A 19,511-nucleotide genomic window follows, 5' to 3' on the forward strand; every position below is an offset into this window, starting at 1 on the left:
ATAAATAAGCATTTGGCTTACCGGAGAAGGTTTAGACTCCCTAAAGGTTGAGGTACAGTCCTAGCAGTCCTCCACCCCTTCAACCTACTAAGGATCTTTAAAAAAGTATTTCAAAGATTCCCCTGTGGGGGAAATTGTCCTGGTGGCCATCAGCAAAAGTGAGTGGAGCAAAACCAAAGTGGGTGGGTACACCTCCTCCTCCTTTTTCCTCTCTTCTTTCTCCCCTCCCCCCTTTTCTCCCTCTCTCACACAAACACACACAGCAACATTCACCAAATTTATGAAACACAAAGGCCACAAATCATCCACCTTTACAAAGAGCTGCTAAACCAATCTGTCAACATTTGCAACTGGCAGCCCATTCTCTGGGAGATGCTGAGAATCAGTTATTTGATTCAGTGTAGCTGCCCTTTCAACTAAGTAGGCCTTTTCATTTCGTTTCTTTTCATTTTATTTATCTTTTCACATAACATGTACGACGGAACAGCGGATCTTTTTCAATGAAGTTATTAACTTTTTTTTTTGTTAAAGGGGTAGTTTTGGGCTGAGAGGGATGTTGGCATGGGTGGCTTAGGCTTCCCAGGAGATATAGGAGGCATCTTATTGGGTCCTGGTGGCTTTCCAATGGGTCCATGAGGTTTGGCCACTTGAATCAAGTCAGGTCTGTCAGAGAAAGACAATTTCCTATATAAGTTTGCTGTTATTTCATTCTGCAACTCTCTACTATTTAGGCTTTTCATTTTCTTCATTCCTCATTTTTTACAGTGTCTTCTTATGGCATGTAACAAAATTCAATAAAAAGTGGGGAGTGACTGGGACTTTCAAAGCCCCACAAGATGGTTCAGAGTTTTCTTTTCTTTTTGTGTGTGTGTGTAACCAGTGTGAAGCAGCATGTTCCACTGTTGCATCAGTGTTGAGAGAAGGCATTGTTCCTGTGGAGTGGGATGTCAGAAAGGAAGGAGATCCAGACAGCATGGGGTCTGCTTGAGGTCTGCCCAATACCTGCCTGCTAACCTGTCCCCTAAAATCCCTAGATCCCTCTGGGCCATCTAACCTAATTAATGCAGTTCTCAAACCAAGCTCAGGATGAATCCTGCTCAATAGACCCAACTTGTCTTGGGATTTGGCCGCATCTGGTGCACAGTCCAACAAAAGACAGTTAAAAGCATTATCTCAATGAGTGATCTCAGGGTTGCTAGGGACTAGGACATTCAGCAGTCAAATAACTAGGTAAACACTATGAACTGTGCCAGCCACAGTGACAGCCCCGCCAAGGTCTCTGCTGCCAGTTTTCAGATCTGAGATTGAGTTGGACATTATAGGTGCTCTTCCATATTGTTTATTAAAGCACTTATTAAATCATTATGTTTTCTGTCATCAAATAGGTTGGTGCTATCTTTTTTTGTTTTACCATTCTTCAAATGACTGCAGAATTTATTTGAATAGATACAATAGTGGTATTAAAGAGATAGTACCTTCACTCCTGCAGGTAACAATGTTTTAGCACAACCATTTTTGACTCATTCTTTTTGACACAAGAAACATTACTCATTAATGACACATTGATCTATTTAGTTTTTGTGATTCTTGTTCTCACCTCAGGCAGCAAACCCATTTCTCACCACAGATTCCGATGGCCACAAAATCACCATAGCAGTTCAAGACGGCACAGTGGCCCTGAAAGGCATGGCACATGGTCTGGTCTGTTACATTAGCAAAACCTATTCACAAAAACAAGAAATGGAATAGGACTATTCATTAATTTATTATTTTCTTTATTTCACTCATAGGTTTCAGGGTGGTTCACAATATGAAATAATACCAAATACCTAGTACTAAGCTGATATTTCTACCTCTACTACAACTGCCAATGGTGTTTTCTGTATACAGTGCCTTAGAGTGGTGGGCAGGGAGGCACACACAACTTTCCATGAGTGGCTGGGGCATCCCAGCCAGATGGGTGGGTTATAAATAATAAAATCATTGTTATTATTCTTTAAAAATGAAATATTACTAATAACTAAATAATATTTAATTTAATAAATTTAATTTTATTATTTATACCCCTCCCATCTGGCTTGGTTGTGCCAGACATTTTGGACCATATAAAAACATAATAAAACAAGCATTAAAAACTTCACAAAGCAGTTCTGCCTTCAGATGTTTTCTAAAATCTTCACTTCTTTATCTCTTTGACAACTGATGGGAAGGCATTCCATAGGGAATGTGCCACTAACCCTAACAAGAGGGACTTTCTGCCTGTTTACGTAACCTTCTCTCTCACCTCAACTTTGGCCATGTGCATTGCACGAGAGGGACTCCCTTTGCCCAGCTTGTTACATTTTTTTTTTGGGGGGGGGGGTTCTACCTCTATCTCAGAGAATGCCCTCTCTTGGGCCACCACAACCCAAACTTCCAATGGTGTCCAAATGTCAAGAGGGCCCCATCTGTTGATCTAAACACCCAATAAGGTCTGTGGAGGAATGAGACAATATTCCAAATGATTGAGGCCTAGCTCTTTTAAGACTTTAAATACTGCTGTGTGCACTTCGAGTGGGAATTGGAAACGAACTGGCAATCAACTGTACACAATACTTGGCTGTAGTGCAAAACTGAGAGGTTTTCTTTTATCTAGAGGTGATGAAAGAACTTACTTGGATCTGAAAACAGCACCAAGACAAGAAGGTACCAGGTCTTCATAGCTATGATACGTCAAGGTGAGATGTTTGGTGAGGGGGCTTGTTGTACCTTGTTGTACCTAGGAAGTAGAAACCAAGGGGGAAACATGAGGCTATGGGGTTCCTCCACCCCCCTTACTTTGTAGAACTCTGTAGATTGCAACTTATTGAGTTATCCATTGGATCTTCAGGGTAGGAGTGGGAGATTCAATAGCTATCACAGAGATTGCCCTCTCTCGGGCCACCACAACTCAAGCTTCCAATGGTGTCCAAATGCCAAGAGGGCCCCGTCTGTTGATCTTAACAACCAAGAAGGTTTGTGAGGAACGAGACAATATTCCAAATGATTGGGGCCTATGTCATTTAAGATTTAAATGCTGCTTATTTATTTACGAGAAATCAAGATTATCACCACAACCTTGTCTTTCTGCTAAAAATGTAGAGAAACCTTGCATAATATATGAATGGCTACATACTAGGAATATGCATATACTCCTTTATAGATGGGAGCAGACTCACCTACCCCAACAGAGCAAACACTTGCAGTCATTGTATACCAACAAGGCAAGAGAGTGCCTTGGGTGAATGTGCTATGCTTCATCATTCAAAGCTTGGTGGGAGGGGCAGGAGAATTTGTGGCAACATCTTTGTGGCTTCCATCCAGTTATGAACTTATTGCTCTGGACCATAAGCCTTGGGTAGTGATTCCTGAGTGTTCTGTCTGCTGCTCAGCCTGTACTGTTACCTGGATGAATAATTAAGCTCCTCTGCATCCTTGCATATTTTTGGTAGAAGGGTGGAAGGAGGTCATTGCTACTGCAAGCAGAGTGTAATAAAGAATGGTCATGTGATTTTCTGCTTGAACTGTAAGAGAATGATATAATCAATGACCTGTTGCTGAAGTGAAGTTATGATGCCACATTATTCTGAAAGCAAAGATTATAATGTGCAGAACTCATGAACCTTGCTTCATGAGAAGCATTAGAGTTGGATTGAAATATTTAGGATTCCAATGGAGTGCATCGGAGCAAATGCTATCTGTTCTTTGAATTGTTTTCAAAAGGGCTCTTTGTTTTTATAATACAGTGGTACCTTGGGTTACATACGCTTCAGGTTACAGACTCCGCTAACCCAGAAATAGTGCTTCAGGCTAAGAACAGAAATCGTGCTCCGGCGGCACAGCACCAGCAGGAGGCCCCATTAGCTAAAGTGGGGCTTCAGGTTAAGAACAGTTTCAGGTTAAGAACGGACCTCCGGAACGAATTAAGTACTTAACCCGAGGTACCACTGTACACATTTCCTCCTGTGTACAGGCCATTCCCATCCTGAAATCAATTGAGTTTTAACTCTCTTGGAATTCATAGAAGCATAAAAATGTAAAGTTGGAAGCGACCCCCAAGAGACATTTAGGCCAACCGCTTGCAATGCCAGAATCTCAACTTACATTTCTATGAGACTTTATATTTTTACAAAACAAACAAAGAAAAACAACCCAACAATCCTCAGTGTTTTTATGGAATGGGAATTGACCGATTTTTAGGGTTAAGGTATGGGTGGCTAACTTATAGCCCTGCAGAGATTGCTGGTCTCCAACTCCCATCAACCCTGACCATTGGCTATGATGACTGGAGTTGATCAGTACTGGTGTCCAATAACATTTGAAGGGCCACAGGTTCCTCACTCCTAGCTGTGTTTTCATTGGGTAGAGGAATAATTGTGAATCGTTTCTTGGAAATGGGAAATTTTCCTTCTTTAATAACTATTTTCTTTCTGTAATAATTTCAAAAAAATCTCAAGAGTGGCTGCAGGAATAGTGGATCTTTGTCTCTCACCCCTTTAACTGTATCGAACAGTGGGGGTGGTGGTCAGAGGAGAGTTCCAGCTGCACAGAGTTTCCTTTTTAGACTGCCCCTTACAAAGATGCTAGCACTATACCAATAGCACCATTAAATGGGTGTTTGGGATGAATAATGCACTAATCAGTGCTTTTTTCAACAACTAAAGGAGAAAATGTGTCATTAGCAAAGCATTTTTGAGATCAAAACAAAAAAAAACCTTCTTCTTCCCTAAAGCAGAATATCTGTACATAAGAAAAGGCTGCTAAAATGGGTCTTCTATTCCAGCATGCTCTTCTCACAATGGTTGCCCAGATGCCCATTGGAAATCTTCAAGCAGGGCATAACTGTCCACCCAACAACTGGAACTCAAAGGAATAATGAGCATATCTATTTTACCCCCCCCCCCATGATCATTAGTATGGTGTCCCCAGACCATACCTTCCACACCAAGCCTCTTGAAAATCTACCATTAAAAAGTGGAGAGAGGTCTCCAAGTCTTACCAACTCGTTCTCCTGATTGCCTACAAGTTCCAGTCCTCACTAGAGATGATCAGCTGGGCATATCAGCAAAAAGTGCACTATGTTACTCCATATATACACATCATAGGTTTTATTTCCCTCTGCAGCTATAATAATTATAATTTGTAATGATTTATCATTTATACCCCGCCCATAGAAATCATAGAAAAATCATAGAATCATAGAGTTGGAAGAGACCACAAGGGCCATCGAGTCCAACCCCCTGCCAAGCAGGAAACACCATCAGAGCACTCCTGACATATGGTTGTCAAGCCTCTGCTTAAAGACCTCCAAAGTAGGAGACTCCACCACACTCCTTGGCAGCAAATTCCACTGTCGAACAGCTCTTACTGTCAGGAAGTTCTTCCTAATGTTTAGGTGGAATCTTCTTTCTTGTAGTTTGGATCCATTGCTCCGTGTCCGCTTCTCTGGAGCAGCAGAAAACAACCTTTCTCCCTCCTCTATGTGACATCCTTTTATATATTTGAACATGGCTATCATATCACCCCTTAACCTCCTCTTCTCCAGGCTAAACATGCCCAGCTCCCTTAGCCATTCCTCATAAGGCATCGTTTCCAGGCCTTTGACCATTTTGGTTGCCCTCCTCTGGACACGTTCCAGTTAGTCAGTGTCCTTCTTGAATTGTGGTGCCCAGAACTCGACACAGTACTCCAGGTGACCGGAGCAGAATACAGTGGCACTATTACTTCCCTTGATCTAGATGCTATACTCCTATTGATGCAGCCCAGAATTGCATTGGCTTTTTTAGCTGCCGCGTCACACTGTTGGCTCATGTCAAGTTTGTGGTCAACCAAGACTCCTAGATCCTTTTCACATGTACTGCTCTCAAGCCAGGTGTCACCCATCTTGTATTTGTGCCTCTCATTTTTTTTTTTGCCCAAGTGCAATACTTTACATTTCTCCCTGTTAAAATTCATCTTGATTGTTTTTGCCCAATTCTCTAATCTGTCAAGGTCGTTTTGAAGTGTGATCCTGTCCTCTGGGGTGTTAGCCACCCCTCCCAGGTTGGTGTCATCTGCAAATTTGATCAGGATGCCCTTGAGTCCATCATCCAAGTTGTTGATAAAGATGTTGAATAAGACCGGGCCCAAGACAGAACCCTGTGGCACCCCACTAGTCACTCTTCTCCAGGATGAAGAGGAACCATTGATGAGCACCCTTTGGGTTTGGTCAGTCAGCCAGTTACAAATCCACTGAGTGGTAGCATAGTCAAGACCGCATTTTACCAGCTTCTTTACAAGAATATCATGGGGCACCTTGTCAAAGGTCTTGAGAAGAGTGACTAGTGGGGTGGGAATTTCAGGTGGGAATTCCCGCAAGGCCTATTTTTCAAATTTAAAGGTAGGAAAATAAGGATAAGATCAGCAGAAGATCGAGACCAATTCCTGAATCTCTACAGGGAAGACCTTCTGAAAGGAACAGTTGGAGAGGAACGAACATCAGAAACGAAAGAAGTAACAGACATTTTAAATTTGACGTTTGGACTGAAATCACCGACAGAAGAACAACTACTCGGAGCGACAGGCGGCAAATAGTTTCAAGATGGCCCTGCAACTTCTAAGCTGGAATTGTAATGGACTTAACCTTCCGCGAAAGAGAAAAAATGTATTTCACCTATTGAAAAAAGAACAGTTGGACTTAATTTGTTTACAGGAAACTCATATAACAAGATTGCACAGGAAACTACTCGTCAATAAGAGATTAGGCCAAGAATTTATTTCATCGGACAAAGTTAAGAAAAGAGGAGTGGTAATCTATGCAAAGGAAAAACTTTCACCGAAGTTTATGTTTAAAGATGAACAAGGGAGATATTTGGCAATTGAAGTACAAGTCCAAGGTGAAAAAATTTTGATATTAGGGATTTACGCACCTAATGAAGGGAAGTCAGAATTCTTTAAGAAGTTGCATGAGACATTATTGGACTATTTGGACTATAATTTAATTATGATGGGAGATATGAATGGAGTGGTATCTACAAATATGGATAAAGCACAAAGACAGGTAATCTCCAGAGATGGGAGATTACCAAAGACATTTTTTGAAATGACTGAAAATATGGACTTGATTGACATCTGGAGAACAAGGAACCCTCTTGAGAGAGAGGGAACCTTCTTCTCTGAAGCAATGATGACCTGGACCAGAATCGACCAAATTTGGATTACTAGTGGGATGGCTCCAAAGATTAAGAAAGTGGAAATCTGCCCAAAGACTTGCTCCGACCATAACGCCGTGAAGATGGAAATGAAATTTACAACAACTGGTCAATTCAGATGGAGGATGAATGACACCCTGTTTCGAGATGAGGAGATCCACAGAAAGGCCCAAAAAACTTTAAAGGACTATTTTGAAATAAATCTAAAAACAGAGGTAGAAAAAAGAGTGATCTGGGACGCAAGTAAAGCTGTGATGCGAGGATTCCTAATTCAACAAAATTCAATAAAAAAAAGAAAGCAAAATGAGAAGAAGGATAAGATTTTGGAAAAGATAAAAGAAGGAGAGGAGAAATTGAGATCAAAACCAAAGTCCCAGGAGATTCTGAGAGAGATTAAGTTATACCAGACACAATATATGGAATTGATGAACCAAGAGATTGAATGGAAGATAAAGCAAATGAGACAAAAGACATTTGCAGATAAATGCGGCAAACTTCTGGCTTGGCAATTGAAGAAAAGACAGAAACTAAACACAGTTACAAGCCTAGAAGTGGATGGAAAGAATATACACAAACCCAATGAGATTAGAAATTGTTTTTTGAGTTATTTTAAAAAATTATACTCACAAGGACCGCAGAAGGAGGAGGACATAGATGAATTCCTTAAAAAACATGGATTACAAAAAATCTCTCATCAAAATAAGGTGGATCTAAATCAGAGAATAACAGAACAAGAGATAGAGGGTGCCATCCAAAACATGCAACTGGGCAAATCTCCAGGACCAGATGGACTGACTTCCAGATATTATAAAGCCTTGAAAGAGTGGTTGGTACAACCGTTAAAGGAAGTCTGTAACGAGATTTTAGAAGGGGAAAGGGCACCAGAATCGTGGAAAGAAGCGTATATTACACTCATACCAAAAACAGAGACTGAAAAGACTCAACTTAAGAACTACCGCCCAATATCATTACTTAATGTGGATTACAAAATTTTTGCAGACATTTTGGCAAAAAGATTGAAAAGAGTGTTGATGGAGAAGATTCATAAGGACCAAGCAGGCTTTCTCCCAAAAAGGCATTTATCAGATAATGTGAGGAATATAATAGACATTTTGGAACTATTAGAGGTGAATATAAACACTAAAGCAGTTCTGATCTTTGTGGACGCAGAGAAAGCCTTTGACAATATTTCTTGGAGTTTTATGAAAAAGAATCTTCATGGGATGGGGGTAGGCCAAGGATTTGAGAATGGTATGAGTGCCATATATTCTGAACAAAAAGCTAAGTTGATTGTAAATAATGTGATAACTGAAGAATTTAAAATAGAAAAAGGAACACGACAGGGGTGCCCAATCTCCCCATTACTTTTTATTTCTGTTCTGGAGGTATTGCTAAAGATGATCAGAGATGACCAGCAGGTTAAAGGGGTACAGGTCGGAGCTAAACATTATAAGTTAAGGGCCTTTGCAGATGATCTAGTACTTACTTTACAAGAGCCAGACACTAGTACAAAAAGGGTGTTGGAATTAATTCAAGAATTTGGTCAAGTGGCCGGATTTAAACTGAATAAACAAAAGACTAAGGTTTCGGGGGGGAAATTAACAGTCATGGAGAGGGAGAAGTTCCAGAATGAAACAGGTATGACAGTGGTTAAGAAGGTGAAATACCTAGGGGTTTATTTGACACCTAAGAATTTGAACTTGTATAAAGATAACTATGAGAAATGCTGGTCAAAAGTTTAAAAAGATCTAGAAATATGGTCAAATTTGAAACTGTCAATGTTAGGCCGAATTGCAGTTATTAAGATGAATGTATTGCCTAGAATGTTATTTTTGTTTCAAACATTGCAAATTCTTGACAAGATGGACTGTTTCAAGAGGTGGCAGAAGGATATTTCGAAATTGGTCTGGCAGGGCAAAAAGCCCAGAATAAAATTTAAAATACTAACAGACGCAAAGGAAAGAGGGGGATTTGCCCTGCCAGACTTAAAATTGTATTATGAATCAGCAGCGTTCTGCTGGTTGAAAGAGTGGATGCACCTCGAGAATACAGATATCTTGGATTTAGAAGGTTTTAACAATACATTTGGTTGGCATGCATATCTATGGTATGACAAAGTTAAGGTGCATAGGGCCTTTAAAAATCATATTGTTAGAAAAGCACTATATAATGTTTGGATAAGATATAAAGATCTGTTGGAAAACAAAACCCCTAGATGGTTGTCACCTTTGGAGGCTAAAGCGTTGAAAAAACTTAATATGGAAGCCGAATGGCCAAAGTATTGGGAAATTTTGGAACAAGATGGAGACAAATTGAAGTTACAGAGTCATGAGAAATTGAAACCCAAAGTACGAGACTGGCTCCATTTTTACCAAATAATGGAGGTCTATAAACAAGACAGGAAAATTGGCTTCCAGGTGGAGAAATCAAAATTAGAAACAGAATTGTTAGAACCCAATGCTAAGAACTTGTCTAGAATGTATAACTTGTTGCTGAAATGGAATACACAAGATGAAACAGTTAAATCAGCTATGATTAAGTGGGCACAGGACATTGGTCATAACATTATGTTTGCTGACTGGGAATGGTTGTGGACCACCGGTTTGAAATTTACGGCATGTAATGCCTTAAAGGAAAATATTATGAAAATGGTTTATAGGTGGTACATGACCCCAGTCAAGCTAGCAAAAATTTACCACTTGCCTGATAATAAGTGTTGGAAATGTAAAGAAACTGAAGGTACTTTTTATCACCTTTGGTGGACGTGCCCGAAGATTAAGGCTTTCTGGGAAATGATATATAATGAAATGAAAAAGGTACTTAAATGTACTTTCCCTAAGAAACCAGAGGCCTTTCTCTTGGGCATTGTCGGCCAATTGGTGCCAAAGAAAGATAGAACATTTTTTATGTACGCTACAACAGCAGCAAGAATACTCATCGCAAAGCATTGGAAGACTCAAGATCTACCCACCCGGGAAGAATGGCAGATGAAGGTGATGGACTATATGACATTGGCTGAAATGACTGGCAGAATCCGTGATCAGGGGAAAGAGACGGCGGAAGAAGATTGGAAGAAATTTAAAATCTATCTTAAAAAATATTATAAAATTGATGAATGCTAAAATGTTGAGGTTTTTTAGAAAGATAAGGAGTTTACAGCGATAAAAGATTAAGTTAAGGAAAAGAATAATGAAGGAATATATCTGATAAGATTAAATTTGGGATTTGCTGAAATAATTTTGAGGTTTGGGATGCAGAAAGGGGAGGTTTGGGGGAGTCCAAGTAGCGAGGGTTATGAAAAAAAAGGATATGAAAGTATACATGTTTGTTTGTCTTTTTATTTGTTTGTATTGTCCATAAAAAACTGTAAAACCAATAAAAAAATTTATATATATAAAAAAAATTTGCCCTCCTCCAGTCTGCCGGGACTTCGCCTGTTCTCCAGGAATTCTCAAAGATGGCCAGTGGTTCTGAGATCACATCTGCCAGTTCTTTTAATACACTTGGATGCAGTTCATCTGGCCCTGGAGACTTGAATACATCTAAACTAGCCAAGTATTCTTGTACTATCTCCTTAGTTATTCTGGGCTGTGTTTCTGGGCTATCTCCTTAGTTATTCTGGGCTGTATTCTGGGCTGTGCCCAGCTGGCTATGTTTCCCCAGCCACTTTGGGCAGCTCCCAACTGAATATTAAAACACAATACAGGATTAAACATTAAATACGTCCCTAAACAGGGCTGCCTTCAGATGTCTTTTAAAAGTAAGATAGCTACTTATTGCCTTGACATCTGATGGGAGGGGGTTCCACTGGGCAGGCACCACTACCAAGAAGGCCCTCTGCCTGGTTCCCTTTAAACTCACAGTGAGGGAACTGCCAGAAGGCCCTCGGCACTGGACCTCATTGTTCTGGTCTGAACGATGTGGGTGGAGATGCTCCTTTAGGCTATGTTATGCCTGGTCCAATCAAAATTCTACCAAACACAAAGGCCACACATCATCTACCTTTACACATTATCAAAGAGCTACTAAACTGATCTGTCATGTTTTGCAACTGGCAGCCCATTCTCTGGGAGATGATGAAAATTGGTGATTTGATTCGACTAAATAGGCTTTTTTGTTTGTTTTCTTTTAATTTATTTATCTTTTCAAATAACATGTATGATGAGGTGGTGGATTTTTTACAATGACAGGCTGAATTATTATTGTAATATAAAGGGGGATTGATGGACCAGTAGGGTCATGGTTTGATTGGCTTAGGCTTCTTGGGGGGGGGGGTTATTAGGCTTCTTGGGGTGTATACGAGGCCTCTTGGTAGGTCTTGAAGGCCTTCCAATTGGTCCATGAGGCATGACGTACTGAACCTTGTCACGTCTGTCAGAAAAAGACAATTTCATTTATTAGTTTGCTGTTACTTCATTATGCAACTCGCTACTCGCTTTTCTCCCAAAATTTGGGCTCATTCTCAAATAAAAGAGCATTGTGAAGCAGCATGTGCCTCTTCTGCATCAGTGTTGAGAGAAGGCATTGATCCTGTGGAGTGGGATGTCAGAAACCTAGGAGAGCCAGGCAGCATTGGGTCTACCTTCTACTGAGAAGATGCAGCTGGTGGACATTTGGTAATGGAGCTTTTACAGTTTGTCTGTTTGGTGACCTGCCCCCTGACATCCCCGGATCCCTCTGGGCCATCCAACCCGGGCCATCCAACTGTTCAACAAAAGACAGTTGAAAATGTTATATCCATGAGTGATCTCAGGGTTTCTAGGGACTAGGTCTTTCAGCAGTCAAATATCAACGTAAACACTGTGAACTGGGCAGGCCACAGTGACAGCCTCACCAAGGTCTCTTCTGCTAGTTGTAGGATCTGATATTGAGTTGGACACTATGGGTGTTTTTCCATATTGTTTATTAAAGCTCTTATTAAGTCATTATGTTTTCTGTCATCAAATAGGTTTGTGATATCTTTTTTTTGTTTTACCATTCTTCAAATGACGGCACGATTTATTTGAATAGATACAATAGGGGTATGAAAAAGATTGTAGCTCACTCCTGAAGGTAACAATGTTTTAGCACAACCATTTTTGACTCAAACTTTCTTTTTGACACACGAAACATTGCTCATTGACGACACATTCATTTATTTACTGCTAGTGATTCCTGTTCTCACTGCAGGCAGCAAATCCATTTCTCTGTTGGCGCACCCATTCTGACAGCAATAAAATCAGGATAGCATTTCGAGACCCCGCAGTAGCCCCCAACGTTATGACACATGACCTGGCCTACTATGTTAGCAAAACCTATTCACATGATAACAAAAACAGCAAATGGAAGAGGACTATTCATTCACTTATTATTTTCTTTATTACATCCAAATATCTCAAGGTGGTTCACAATATGAAATAAGACCAAATACCTAGTACTAAGCCACTATTTCTACCTCTACCACAACTGCCAATGGTGTTTTTTGTATACAGTGCCCGAGAGTGGTGGGCAGGCAGGCACACACAACGTTCCATGAGTGGCTGGGGCAACCCAGCCAGATGGATGGGTTATAAATAATAACATTATTGTCATTATTCTTAAAAATTAAAATACAAGTAATAAATAAAAATAGAATAGAAATTAATAAGTTTGTTTTTTATTTATACCCCTCCCATTTGGGTGGGTTGCCCCAGCCACTTTGGACACATATAAAATAGAAAAAACATTAAACATTAAAAACGTCCCAATACAGAGCTGCTTCAGATGTCTTCTAAAAGTTCTGTAGTTCTTTATAGCCTTGACATCTGATGGGAAGGCATTCCACAGGGAGGGTTCCACTAACCCTAACCAGAGACACCCTCTGCCTGTTTCTGAAACCTTCTCCCTCACCACAACCTTGGCCATGTGCAGCGTGAGAGAGGGGACCCCTGTTCAGCTTGGTACATCTTTTCTTCAGGGTGGGAGTGGAAGATTCAATAGCTATCACAGAGAATGTCCTCTCTTGGGCCACCACAACCCAAACTTCCAGTGGTGTCCAAATGTCAAGAGGGCCCCATCTGTTGATCTTAACAACCAATAAGGTCTCTTTGGAATGAGGCTATATTCCAAATGATTGGGGCCTTGGTCATTTAAGATTTAAACACTGCTGTGAGCGCTTTGACTGGAACTTGGAAACACCTCAGTTTAAGAACGGTTTTGGTTCAAGAATGGACTTCTGGAACAGATTAAGTTTGTAAACTGAGGTACCACTGTACATTACTTCTGGTAAATGAGACAACTTAGCCGTTAGAGGGCCATGAAAAATTGTGTCCTGGGTTTTTCAATCATCTACCCATGTACTACGTAAAACCCATGGGGCACATTGGTTTCCAGATGTGAAATATATTGGCATTAATTTTAGGTCTCCTTCCCCCTAAGATGGCTATTTGACAGTCTGACCCACCTTCTCCCTAATATTGTTTAGACAATACAAACCTTACCGGAGCAGGTTTAGACTCCCTAATTGTTGAGGTACAGTCCTAGCAGTCCTCCATCTTTTCAACCTACTAAGGATCTTTAAAATAGTCTTTCAAAGATTCCCAAGTGGGGAAAATGGTGCTGGTGGCCAACATCAAAAGTGGGTGGAGCAAAACCAAAGTGGGTGGGTACACCTCCTCCTCCTCCTTTTCCTCTCTTCTTTCTCTCCTTCCCCTTTTTCTCTCTCTCATACACACACACAGAAACATTCACTAAATTTATCAAACACAAACACCACACATCATCCACCTTCACACTTTATCAAAGAGCTACTAAACCAATCTGTCAAGTTTTGCAACTGGCAGCCCATTCTCTGGGAGATGCTGAGAATCAGTTATTTGATTCAGTGTAGCTACCCTTTCAACTAAGTAGGCCTTTTTGTTTCTTTTCTTTTCTTTACATTTTATTTATCTTTTCACATAACATGTACGATGGAACGGATGATCATTTTCAATGACAATATTAACTTTTTTTTTCATTTTGGGCCAAGAGGGTGTTGGTTTGGGTGGCTTAGGCTTTGCAGGAGGCCTCTTGGTGGGTCTTGGTGGCTTTCTGATGGGTCCATGAGGTTTGGCAGTTTGAATCAAGTCACGTCTGTCAGAGAAAGACAATTTGGTATATAAGTTTGCTGTTATTTCATTCTGCAACTCTCTACTACTTAGGGACACATACCTGTGGTGGCCAATAGCTTGCCTTGCATGAGGACAATATCAAAAGTGGGTGAAGCAAAACCCAAGTGGGTGGGTCCACCTCGTCCTCCGTTTCTCTCTTCTTTTTACCTTTTCTCTTTCTCATATATAGACACACAGAAACATTCAACCAAATTTATCAAACACCACAAAGGCCACACATCACCCACCTTTACACATGATAAAAGAGCTACTAAAACAATGTGTCATGTTTTGCAACTGGCAGCCCATTATCTGGGAGATGCTGAGAATCGGTGATTTAATTCAATTAAGTAGCCCTTTTCGTTTGTTTCCTTTTAATTTTATTTATCTTTTCAAATAACATGTATGATGGAGTGATTAATCCTTTTCAGTGACAGGCTGAATTATTTTTATTTTCTATTAAGGTGAAGTCTCGGACCAGTAGGGTCCTGGTTTGATTATCTCATGCTTCTTGGCAGGTGTACGATGTCTCTTGCCGGGTCTTTGTGACTTTCTGATGTGTCCATGAGTTCTGGCCCGTAGAATCAAGTCACGTCTGTCAGAGAGAGACAATTTGGTATATTAGTTTGCTGTTATTTCATTCTGCAACTCTCTACTTTTCTTTTTCTTTGATACTCATTTTTTTCCGGTGTCTTCTTCTAGCATGTAACAAAATTCAGTAAGAATTGGGAGGAGACAGGGATTTGGGCAAATTCCCTGCAGTAAAAGAACATTGTGAAGCAGCACATACCACTGCTACATCAGTGTTGAGAGAAGGCTTTGATCCTGTGGAGTGGGGTGTCAGAAAGGAAGGAGACCCAGGCAGCATTGGGTCTACCTTCTACTGAGAAGATGCAGCTGGTGGACATATGGTAATGGTGCTTTTACACTTTGTCAGCTTGAAGTCTGCCCAATACCTGCCTGGTGACCTGTCCCCTGACATCCCTGGATCCCTCTCGGTCATCCAACCTGATTCATGGATTTCTCAACCCAAGCTCAGCCTGAATCCCTCTCAATGGACCCAACTTGTCTTGGGATTTGGCCAAATCTGGTGCACAGTCCAACAAAAGATACTTAAAAGCATCATCTCAATGAGTGATCTCTCGGTTGCTAGGGACTAGGTCTTTCAGCAGTCAAATATCAACGTAAACACTGTGAACTGGGTTGGCCACAGTGACAACCTCACCCAGGTCTCTTCTGCCAGTTGTAGAATCTGAAATTGAGTTGGACACTATAGGTGCTCTTCCATATTGTTTACTTAAGCACTTATTAAATATTATAATTTTTGTCATCAAATAGGTTTATGAATTATTATTTTTTACCATTCTTCAAATGACTACACAGCTTATTTGAATAGATGAGTAGTGTTATGAAAGAGATTGTAGTTCACTCCTGAGGGTAACAACTTTTTAGCACAACCATTTTGGACTCAAACATTCTTTTTGACACATGAAACATTGCTCATTAATGACACATTCATTTATTTAGTGCTTTTGATTTTTGTTCTCACCGCATGCAGCAAACCCATCTCTCACTACAGATGTCGATGGCCTCAAACGCATCCGGGCACCTCAAGAGGGCGCAGTGGCCCCCAAAGGCAGGACAGAGGATCTGCATTGTTATCATAGCAAAACCTATTCACATGAGAACAAAAGCAACAAATGGAACAGGACTATTCATTCATTCATTATTTCCATTATTACATCCAAAGGTGACAGCGTGGTTCACAATATGAAATAATACAAAATCCCTAATATTAAGCCGCTCTTTCTACCTCTAATGCAACTGCCAATGGTGTATTCTGTATACAGTGCCCTTGAGTGGGTGGAAGGGGGGCACATAAAACAATTCAAGAGTGGCTGGGGCAATCCAGCCAGATGGGTGGGGTATAAATAATATTATTGTTATTATTCTTAAAAAATAAGTTGTTAGTAATAAATAATTATAAAATAAAATAACATTTAATTTAATAATTCTAATTTTATTATTAATACCCCTCCCATCTGGCTGGATTGCCCCAGATATTTTGTACCATATAAAAACATAATAAAACATCAAGCATTAAAAACTTCTTCATACAGTTCTGCCTTCAGATGTCTTCTAAAAGTTCTGTAGTTCTTTATCTCCTTGACATCTGATGGGAAGGCATTCCACAGGGAGGGTGCCACTAACCCTTACCAGAGACACATTCTGCCTGTTTATGAAACCTTCTCCCTCACCACAACCTTGGCCATGTGCAGCGTGAGAGAGGGGACCCCTGCCCAGCTTGGTACATCTTTTCTTCAGGGTGGGAGTGGGAGATTCAATAGCTATCACAGAGAATGTCCTCCCTTGGGCCACCACAACCCAAACTTCCAGTGGTGTCCAAATGCCAAGAGGGCCCCATCTGCTGATCTTAACAACCAATAAGGTCTCTTTGGAATGAGGCAATATTCTAAATGATTGGAGCCAAGGTCATTTAAGACTTTAAACACTGTTGTGAGCACTTTAAATTGGACCTAGAAATGAACTGGCAATCAACAGCACACAATACTTGGTTGTAGTGTAAATCTGGGAGGTTTTTTTATCTAGAGGTGATGAAAGAACTTACTTGGATCTGAAAGGAGCACCAAGACAAGAAAGTACCAGGTCTTCATAGCTATGATAGGTCAAGGTCAGATGTTTGGTGAAGCGGCTTCTTGTATCTAGGAAGTAGAAACCAAGGGTGAAACAGGAGTTTTTTGGGGGGATCCTTCATCCTCCTGTGTGCTTTAGGTGGTAGAACTCTGTAGATTGCAAGTTATTGAGCTATTCAATCCATCAGAGTGGGCTTATTTATTTTCAAGAAATCAAGATTATCCCCACAAATTTCTCTTTCTGCTAAAAATGCAGGTGAACCTTGCATATTATATGAATGGCTGCACAATGGGAATATGCATATAATCCTTTGTAGATGGGAGCAGACTCACCTGCCCGAACACAGCAAATACTGGCTGCCATTGTATTCCCACAAGGCAAGAGAGTGTCTTGGGTGAATGTGCTATGCTTCATCATTCAAAGGTTGGTGGGAGGGGCAGGAGAATTTGTTGCAACATCTTTGTAGCTTTCGTGCAGTTCTGAACTTATTGCTCCAGACTTGAAGCCTTGGATAGTGATTCCTGATTGCTCGGTCTGCTGTTCGGTCTGTACGGCTACCTGGATGAATCATTAAGGTCCTCTGCATGTATGCATATTTTTGGTTGGAGGGAGGCCATTTCTATTGCAAGCAGAGTGTAATAAAGAAAGGTTGTGTGCTTTTCTGCTTGAACTATAAGAGAATGATATAATCAATGATTTGTTACTGAAGTGAAGTTATGATGCCACATTATTCTGAAAGCAAAGATTACAATGTGCAGAACTCATGAACCTTGCTTCATGAGAAGCATTAGAGTTTTATTGAAATATTTAGGATTTCAATGGAGTGCATCGGACCAAATGCTATCTGTTCTTTGATTTGTTTTTAAAAGTGCTCTTTGTTTTTATAATATAGATTTCCCCCTGTGTACAGATCATTCCTATCCAGGAATCAATTGAGTTTAAACTCTCTTGGAATTCATAGAATCATAAAACTGTCCAGTTGGAACTGATACCCAAGAGACATTTAGTTCAATCACACGCAATGCCAGAATCTCAACTTTCATTTCTATGCCACTTTACATTTTGACAAAAAACCCCCTCAGTTTTCTTAGTATTTTGAGGGCCACAGGTTCCTCACTCCTTGCTTAGACAACTGGCCAACCCACTACACTTAACTCATTTCCAGCTGATGAAAAGGAAAGGCCATTTCTGTGTTTTCTGAACTTATTGCTCTGGAGCAGAAGCCTTGGATAGTGATTCCTGAGTGTTCTGTCTGCTGCTCAGCCTCTACTGTTATTTGGCTAAATAATTAAGCTCCTCTGCATCCATGCATATTTTTTGGTAGAAGGGTGGAAGGAGGTCATTGCTACTGCAAGCAGAGTGTAATAGGATCCCCAAGAGACATTTAGTCCAATCACCTGCAATGCCAGAATCTCAATTTTCATTTCTATGCCAATTCATATTTTTAAAAAATAAATAAATCTCAGTGTATTTATAGACTGGGAATTGACCCATTTTTAGAGCTATGTTAAAGGTGGGTCATGTGATTTTCTGCTTGAACTGTAAGAGAATGATATAATCAATGATCTGTTACTGAAGTGAAGTTATGATGCCACATTATTCTGAAAGCAAAGATTATGAAGTGCAGAACTCATGAACTTTGCTTCATGAGAAGCATTAGAGTTAAATTGAAATTATTAGGATTTTAATGGAGTGCATCGGAGCAAATGCTATCTGTTCTTTGATTTGTTTTTAAAAGGGCTCTTTTTTATAATATAGATTTCTCCCTGTGTACAGATCATTCCTATCCAGGAATCAATTGAGTTTTAACTCTCTTAGAATTCATAGAATCATAAAATCGTCCTGTTGGAAGGGATCCCCAAGAGACATTTAGTCCAATCACCTGCAATGCCAGAATCTCAATTTTCATTTCTATGCCAATTCATATTTAAAATAAATAAATAAATCTCAGTGTATTTATAGACTGGGAGTTGACCCATTTTTAGAGCTATGTTAAAGGTGGGTAACTTTTAGCCCTGCAGAGATTGCTGGGCTTCCAGTTCCCATCATCCCACCCCTTTGGCTTTGATGACTGGAGTTGCTCAGTGCTGGTGTTCAACAATATTTGGAGGTCCATAGGTTCCTCACTCCTAACTAAGACAACTAGCCAACCCACTACATCTAACTCCTTTTGAGCTGGTGAACTGGCATGGCCATTTCTGTGTTTTCATTGGGTAGAGGAAGAATTGTGAATTGTTTCTTGGGAATGGGAAATTTTCTTTCTATAATAACTATTTTCCATCTGCAATAAATTAAAAAAAATCTCAAGAGTGGCTGCAGGAATAGTGCATCTTTGTCTCTTACCCCTTTAACTGTATCTAACAGTGGGGTGGGGCTCAGGGGACAGTTCCTGCTGCCCAGAGCTTCCATTTTAGACTGCCCCTTAGAAAAATCCTAGCACCATTCACTGGGTGTTTGGGATGAATCATACACTAATTACTGCTTTTTCCAACATCTAAACATAAAGGGGTAAATGTGTCACTAGCAAAGCATGAGTGAGTTC

General features: G+C 40.3%; 1 long non-coding RNA gene across 1 annotated transcript; it reads right to left on the reverse strand.

The window, feature by feature from the left end:
- Nucleotides 1-14,735: 14,735 nt before the first annotated feature.
- On the reverse strand, nucleotides 14,736-17,071 carry LOC309529810. The gene is made up of 3 exons (XR_014218480.1): nucleotides 16,944-17,071; nucleotides 15,864-15,987; nucleotides 14,736-14,909 (listed from the first exon to the last, which is right to left on the reverse strand). It is a non-coding gene; the product is annotated as an uncharacterized lncRNA (long non-coding RNA).
- Nucleotides 17,072-19,511: the final 2,440 nt, after the last annotated feature.

The sequence above is a fragment of the Podarcis vaucheri genome, assembly GCF_965113315.1.
Source record: "Podarcis vaucheri genome assembly, chromosome: 3".
NCBI lineage: Eukaryota > Metazoa > Chordata > Lepidosauria > Squamata > Lacertidae > Podarcis > Podarcis vaucheri.